The following is an 8,776-nucleotide window of genomic DNA, read 5'->3' on the forward strand; positions in this document are numbered from 1 at the left end:
AAGATTTGAATACCTTTCTGGGTAACAGGCTGGTGATTGTGGTCACGTGTTTAGGTTTCTTGAACTACAACCTAAACGCTCAGCTCACAGACCAATTTGTGTACTGTGAGCGTTCATTATTGACGAAGGAACCTGTTGAGCTAAAGGTTGATGTAAGTTCAAACCTCAGAAACTGATTCACATTTGCACTCTTGGATGTCTTACACATGTGGTTTTTTTTTTCTTTCTTTTGCACACATGTAAGTGTGCACGCTTGTGCCCAACAAAGCTGGCTGTCCTCGCTACACAGACAGACTGTAGAAACAGATTTGCCTCAATGTGTTCATTGTCTCATGAGGGGAATACACAAAGATGTAGCACCGTACAGCTGAGAGATCTGCCTTCCGTAGAGACTCCGCGGAGGGAAATTTTCTCGCGCACAGATGTCGTCTGTGTACAAGTCCATCATTTTTATGCCTGCTGTTCTAAGGCTGAATGGATACACAATCACAGGAGGAACTGTTGAGGAACTGAGAGGTCCTTCAAGGGCTTTAATGTTCAATTCCTAATTTGAGTCCACAAACTTAATGATTGGCAAATAGTGACTTTTTCATATAACCAATGTAAAGTTCTGTTCAGTATCATAGACAGACAGGAGAGGACAGTATTCAGGACCTGAAACTGCTCAGCAAGTGTTGCATAAGCCTATGTATGTCTCAGCTGAGGGCTGCCGGGTTGTCCATATGAATGCCTGTCCCATGCAATATCTCAGAACACTTCGAGAAATTTTCTTTCAATTTACCACCGATGTTTATTTGGGCCTGAGGATATTTGCTGGACAAAGGTCAAGGTCACTGTTAACCCACATGAACGCAATAACGCCGAATCACGTCGAAGGAATTTTATTCACATTTGGCTCAAATGACCACATGGACTCGGATGAAATGAAAATGGTTCGATGGTCAAAGGTCAGTGTTTCGTCACCTTACGTGCATGCATTTCTTGTGAATGCAGTACCTCAGGAACACCTGGAGAGAATTTCTTCACATTTGGCACAAAAGTCCACTTGGACTCGAGGATGAACTGAAAAGATTTTGGAAGTCAAAGGTGAAAGGTCACTGTCACCCAACGTGAATGTGATATCTCATTAATGCCTTTTTAGATTTTCATCCCATTTGGCTCAGACGTCCACTCAGACTCAAGGATGAACTGAAAAGTTTTTGGGGGGTCAAGGTCACTGTGACCTCACCTCTATCCATGTCCAGCCAAAACAAACTTTTGGACTGAAGGATGAAATGGAAAAAAAGCTTGGTGGTTAAACGTCAAGGTCACTGCCGTATTTCAGGAAACGCTTTTGAGGAATTTCTTCGAATTTTACACGAATGTCGGCTCGGACTTAAAGATGAAAAGAAAAAAATTGGTGATCAAAGGTCAAGGACACTGTAACCTCACATCCATTTCGCAGGATATCCCAGGAGGGCATTTCTTTACATTTGGTACAAATGTCCTCTGCACTTGCTTGTTGTATTGTGAGACTCAATGTCACGTCTCGCCTATTAGGAAACGATACTAACCCAGACAACCTATCTGAGGAAAATCAAACATTTTAGTACATTGTAGTGACAGTAAGGCATGTATTAGTATTTCTACTTTACTCACATTTGATGTCTAGTTAGTTCTGTTCAGACAATAAGAGGTAGAAAAGATTCAGAGCTGATCATCAATCATTGCATAACCGAGCTGAGCTTGCGACCATGCGGCGTGCTGATATGCGGGGATTAAAAACTCTATGGGAGAAGCGATGTGCAGTCGAACACCGAGCCACCCAGCCTTTTTTCGAGTCCACGTGTGAAGGAAGCCTGAAGGGGCTGTTCTATCACTGAGTATTACAATAAGGCTTATCCTGTTGGGTATGGCTTATTCGGCCTTATTCAGATCTGCACGCTGGCAGGAGGTGGGATGGAGCCTCTATAGGATGTGAAGAGGTGGGGGGCTTTAACTCCAGTGGGCCTGTAGCTGAATGTGTGTAGGTGTGACCTTGGGAAGTGATGACCTCATCAACATCCCTGCCTGCAAAGCTAATCTGTTACATTCTGAAGGATGCTCCAACGATGGAGCCACCCATGAAGGTGACATTGGAGAGTGGGCCGGTGGCGTGGAAACACACTCCTCAACATGCTCGCATAAACACATTCAAATGAGGATTTTGAGCATGCGCTAGTTGCATATGCGCACAGGGCGTGTGTATACTGTACATGCATGCAAATACTGTATCTGTCATGTGACAAAGAGAACTATCATGATTTACCCCCAACCAGCCTGAAAGTCTTGTAATGTAAATCGTCAGCTGATCACATGGCTGCAGCAGGTGTAGCAGCATGACTGAGAGGTCAGGCTCTTGTCTGTAATCTCAAATTTCAATCAGTTACACTGCATGGAGGTTAAATGCCCCCAAAAACTTGACTTCCAACAGGAGTAAACCCCACCCCCTTGTCTATCAACAGATGCCCTTGAGCAAGGCACGTGCAGCTGATGCAGAGGAGTTGCTCTGTGGAGAGAGCTGCAGAGGAAAGACCGTTGCTGCTGCCATGAACGCTCGCGATCAGAAAGTTGAGCATATGTGCAAACATATTAACCCACTGCTGTACACACTGTTAAAGACTACATGGCAAACAGTTTTGGATTTACATGTGTGAGTAAACCAGATTTGGTTATTTATTAGGTTATGTTTACACAGTGAGGTAAAAAGATTTGACTAAATGAGACGCTGTTCTTTAGCACTGTGTTGAAGTGTCACTCAGGCATTTGTAAATATGGAATTTATACTCAATTAAACTAAAATGATTTATTCAGAGGGATTTGTTAAAAGATAAAGACCTTAAGGATGGTCGAGTGTCACTATGAAATTCCTGCTGTGACATGTAGTTTTTTGAGATCTTTGCAGTGTTGAGTTGAGTATTCCTGTAATCATATGCAGATAGGCTGCTGTTGTTTTTCATTAGTGATGGGAGCCTGCCTGTTGTGAGCTTGTACTGCGGCCGACTACTCTGTGTGTTCGCTTCAACTGTGTTTCTCTCAGACTCGGAGGAAAGCATGAGTGGACGGTTTCAAGCTCCCCTCTCACTGAATTGATTCTACTATGGGTCCTCTCGAAACGCGGCTGTGAAACGAGGGGGTAGTAGACTTCAAATGTTTCCCTTTATACACATATTTAGCACTATAAACTAACCATGGTCGATAAATTATAGGTTAGATACTGCTAATAGAACCTGTGATGCAGTTTAAAAGTGTGCAATAGCGCTCGTTAGCTTAAAACATGAAAATGCACGTTTTCAACTCCCCCTTGTACCCAAAAATGGTATATTCCACAATTTATTCCAGGGAAAGACTGACAGTTTTTTGGGTCATGAAGCAGCTGTTGAAGTCAGTGGTTCGCCCTCCCTCCGCAAGAATAAGGAATTAGTACATTTCAAATTAGATAACGACAAACGTTGGTGCAAGAAGAGAAAAAGTATGACAATATGTCCGCAGCACAAAAAAATAAGTCATTTTAATATGAGTAAAAAAATAGAAGTCATATTTATATGATAACATTTGTTCACAAATGATTTGCCACATATTAATATGTACAATGTCATGAGTGTTGTTTATATTTTTACAGTTGTTTCAGTGCAGCAGAGTGAATAAGTGGGGCAAATTCCTTTTGAAATTCTTGTGATATTTACAGTTGAGAACTTGGATCTCGCCCGCACGCACGCACACACTCAAACACACGCACACATTGTAATAGACCTACAGTGGAAAGTCGAGTTGAACAATGGTTGAATGACTTTTGACCCCTCCTCAATAAATCCAGTCAACGTAACGCTGCACCTCGGGTAATCCATCAGCCTGCTGTAAACTACGGTTTTCTCTGTGGCCCTGTTGTAAGCGTTCACAATTCACACACTCACATTTAATACACATTTCATCATCAATACATCTCACAAGGCTCATTTAGTTAGTTTAAAATGAGGACGCGTGCGAAGAGTGAATACTGTGTTTACTTTAACATTGTGGGAGAGAGAAAAAAATTGTCAGGAGATGAATTTGTGTACGATGCTGCAAATTTGTACTGATGATTGTCCTTGTACACGTGTGCGTGCGTGCGTGCGTGTGTGTGTGTACGTGCACATGAAACGTGGGTCAAGCCCCTTGGAAACAGCAGCAGAGGTCCTCTGCTTTTAAGTGGATTAAAACTCCAGGACAATCCCCAGGGCCAGCAGGCATTGGACAGACTGGGTGTAGTTTAGATGAGGACTTAAGACTGATTATCTCTCATGCTGCCTTTGTTTTTGCGGCTACTGTTGTGTATACGGGTAATACTGTGGGGTATAGATACATCTATTCTGTGCATATTAGTCGGTTAAAACATTTTCAGACTACAAATGAGAGCAGATGTATTTCGCTCCAGCTCTGCTTTACCGAGCCGTGGAAAGATTCCTCGGATCTAAATGTATACCTGTGGTGTGTTTATGTTTAGTCTACTGTCATGCAGCCTGTCTTATCTACGCTATAATATGTGAACTCCTGTTATGGTTTCCCTGGGACCCTCATGTGTCACTCCCGTACTTTTTGCTGTGTGTCATCATCAATGAACCAAGCTAATATGTTTCTAAAGTGTTTCCCATTCCGATTCCATTTATTTTCATTTTGATGCTTACTTGTCCTAAATGCAATATATCGTGTTTTAAATGTGTTGTGAATTCAGGGGTTGTTTTCCTTTTTTTTAATGACCCCCGCAAGATCTTTATAACCTCTATAATCTTCTTAGGATTTATGAGGCTTGGAACCAATGAAACAAATTAAATGATCCAGCTTTTTTTCACCTCCACACATGTCGGGACGGACGGGTTGCTGTTGTTTTATTAAGTGACCATCGCTCTGTTATCAAAAGTGATGACAAAAACAAAAAAGCATGTGACGCTTTGGGCGTGGAGCTATCTGACCTCCGGAATCACATCATCGGTTCTGTCTCTGCTCCTCCCTTCTGTCTACTGTAAACAACCCCGTGATGCAGAGATGCTATGAAATTCATGTTTGAGGACACTCAAACAGCCTCTCGGCCGACAAAACAACATCTTTGGCATACATACAGTCAGTGCCAACCTCCACCTGCCTGCCATGAAAGTAAATTTTTTTCAACTCCTAAATGTACTTTGGATCCTGATGTATATTTTCTTTCATTTTGTCTATTTTTGAACATGACTCTGACTTCAGTTTCTACGCGCTTCAGGGTGTTGGTTTGAAACAGGAGATACCAACCTGTCAATCAAAATGGTCGAGTCAATCTATGAGACGTTTCAGGTAGGCGGATCTTTGCAAGTGGAGTGGGTCGATCCATCACATTTCTTACTATCACAACCAAATGAACCATAAACCTTTAGGCGTTACGTCAGAAAACTAAACGTCACCATGTCTGGGTCTGCAGCGCCATTGATAAACTTTGCTTTTTTGGAGCAGGAATGACATATTTTTGTAGGCCTTCTGAGAGTTTGGCATCCCTCCTGCCACTTAATGCCAATAAGATTTTTTTGATTGGATTTTGGATTATATCAGAAAATTAGCTCTGTGTCAAACAAAAGTTTATGATGTTTTAGGATGTTTTTTCCAGGAAGATAAACAAATGCATACGACTTGTATGATTTTTGAAATGGAAATGCGATTGCTAGCGTGACGTCGACGTCCTCTCACTTTGTTATGTTTATTACCCAAACCAACCTTTGATGTGGTTTCATTTGGGTTTGCTGGGTCATGCTCACAGTTAAATGAATAAAAGCAGAATTTTCATAATAAAATTATGAAGATATCTATAAATTTAAATTATAAACATATACAAACACACGCACACGTTTACAGATACAACCACGCGTTTTCATGCAGCCAAACATATATAAAACCATCAAACCAAACAAACAAACAAAACAACGATGTATACTGCAAAATCACATGATGTACCACATACAGTACACACTGTCAACACACAAGAGTCTCCAGAGAATTTAGCTATAGGGCAACAACTTCTTAACCTTTTTCAGCTACTTGTTAAGCTACTTGTTAAGCAACCGCCTTCAAAGCTGTAGCATTTATGACATACTTTATGCTGCAGAACAAATAAAATCCTAAAATACTTCATTTGAAGCATTTCACCAAAAGCCCATTTGAAAAAAAGAAGAAGAAAAAAACAGACAAAAAAAAACCCCATCGAAAGCGGAAGTTAGCACCAATGCTAACTCATCTCCAGGTTTTGTTTGGCCATCATTTTGGTAATAAAGAATGTAAAAATATACATAACGTCACAGAATACACACGTCAAACAGGGATAACTGTCATGGACTTCTACAGAAAATATCAGACTTCCCCTCTAACCAGAAATGGGAAGAACTTGAGCCAACAGATTGAGTTTGCGGGTGTTTCATGTCCACCGCTGCCCTGTGAGACACCCACGATTCATCACTTTGATCTGGACTAAGATTGTTGGACACTTAATACTCAGCCATTTCCTGATTATTGCTTCCTTGGCATCAGGAGGCAGTTACGATGATGAAACTGATGAGAATAGTGATTCACTGACAGCAGCAGTGGACACTATGTGACGATGAGTTTCACAGACGTCTCCAGGAACTGAATTCAAGGAACTGCCGCTTCGAAATTTTCTGTCACTGTTATTCAACTGCACTGAGCAGATTAAAAAAAATAATAATAATGCTGAAGTAACTTTATCACGATGGGGACTTGAATGAAGTATGAACTTGTGATTGGATTCGTGAACCTTTAAAAAGATTGTTTTCTGAATGTGGTTTAGATTTAATCATCTACGTCATATTTGACACATAAATCAGTACGTCTACGCATATTCACACTTCATTCTTGATATTTCAACTTTATTCTCAAGATGCAGAGTCAAAAGTAAAAAGAAATTTTCTTCTTATTACCGTATTTATTTCATGTGCTGACCCGTTACCGCATGCTATCTTATTTTCTTTGAACTAGCCAGGTAGCCGCCGAGCTAAACCATCGGAATCTTTGACCGAAAAAACAAAAACAAAAACACCTTCAGCATTATTTATAACAAGTGACAAAACTGCAACAATGACGAATTGTTTTGCAAATTTTAAGGTCTTGGTTTTGAAAAACTCCTTCTCTCAAATTCCCTTCAAATTATGATAAGAAGTTGAAATGAAGTACAGTAGAAAAGTTTCTGCTGAGTGCACATGGAATTACACTCAGGATATATCCTCTCTGTGAGGAATTGAATCCTAAACGGAGGAATCATAGATAAGATTAAATAATTGATCCCTGGAGGAAAATTCAGGGGTCGTAGTAGCAACAGCGATGAGAATACAACACAGGATCGCTAAAGACGAGGAAGAGGAAGAGACAGTGAAGAATGTTATGAGTACAGAGCTAAACAAACTTACCTCTGCGAAACAGTATGAATAATACCATTGCAGAGGATGTTAAATGTCCCAAAACTGAACGGGTTCTTCCTCGGCCTATGCTACACTTCTTTACTAGGTATGACAAAAATCGGCTGCACTTTTTTGTGTAACCTCGCTAACAGAGAGACAGACGAACAACACCAAAAAACATTGTTAGTGTGCGTGCAATCCACATAATCTGACGAGGCATCATTTCAGTAATCCAAAGCAGAGATGATACAGTCCCACTCGCAGATAACCTGATTGGACAGACCCTAACACTTAAAAACTGATACAGGGTCAGCAGCTGGCAAAAGTCTGAACTTTTGGACTTTGAACAGTTATACCAGTGTGAGGTAACTTCTTCTTCTTCTTCTTAAATTCTCTCGTTAGAACCTCCTTCCAAACGTTATCGTTTGTATCGCTTTCGTCTATTGTCACTTCAATCAAGGGCAGGAGTATCTAAAAAAAAACTGGGCCATTATTTGAAAGGTTTTTTTTTAACGACATACCAATAATTTAAATACTGTCATTAAAAGTCTCAAACGTGGCCGTTGCTGAGGTGTTCACCGGTTACTGTTGTTCTCACCATTTTTGGACTTTCTTCTCTGTAATGTCTTCATTTTAATGATCTAATTGATGATGTTTCCATTGTTCTTCCTAGGATTTCATTTATTTAGAACCTGGATTTGTTCATTTCTTCCTCATATTGGTGCACATTTTCAGTCTATTTGCCAATTGTTCAATCTTCCTGATTTCTCAAGGATTACGTTACCAGTCGTCCTCCTTAGCTGACTCACAAATGCCCACTTTTTATTATTGATTCTTCCATTCATGTGCTGTTTGGAGCATCAAAACTCTCCCCTGTTCCCGTGCCACATCTGGTTTCTTAGGGCACTTGTGGTTGCCTAGAAATTACTTTGGGTTTTAGATGGTGATGACATCAACCCACCCCCCAATTTTAAGATATGCTGTGAATGGAGAAAAGCAGGTTTAAGTGTCTGGAACAGGGTTAATTTTGATGTCTGAGAACTTCTATTCGCAATGAAATGCAAAAAATGTTGAGCCAACACCGGCCTCTTGTTGGTGGAAAAGCCTTGGGGGTGAAATGGGATCAGCCCCCACTGAACCCCACTGTGTGTCAGTGTGTGTGGATGCATGTATACCTGCATGTACATGTGGTTGTGTGTCCACTGGCGCATGTGTGTGAACATAAATTTGTGTGCAAGGGTGTGGATGTAAATGTAGAGTGTGTGTGTGTGTGTGTGTGTGTGTGTCTACTCCCGCCAGGCTCTAATGGGGATCATGTGTGGAGTCAGCAGCACAGACACACAAAA

The sequence above is a fragment of the Aulostomus chinensis genome, chromosome 17 (assembly GCF_037954235.1).
Source record: "Aulostomus chinensis isolate RoL2024-O1b breed Wild chromosome 17, RoL_Achi_v1.0, whole genome shotgun sequence".
NCBI lineage: Eukaryota > Metazoa > Chordata > Actinopteri > Syngnathiformes > Aulostomidae > Aulostomus > Aulostomus chinensis.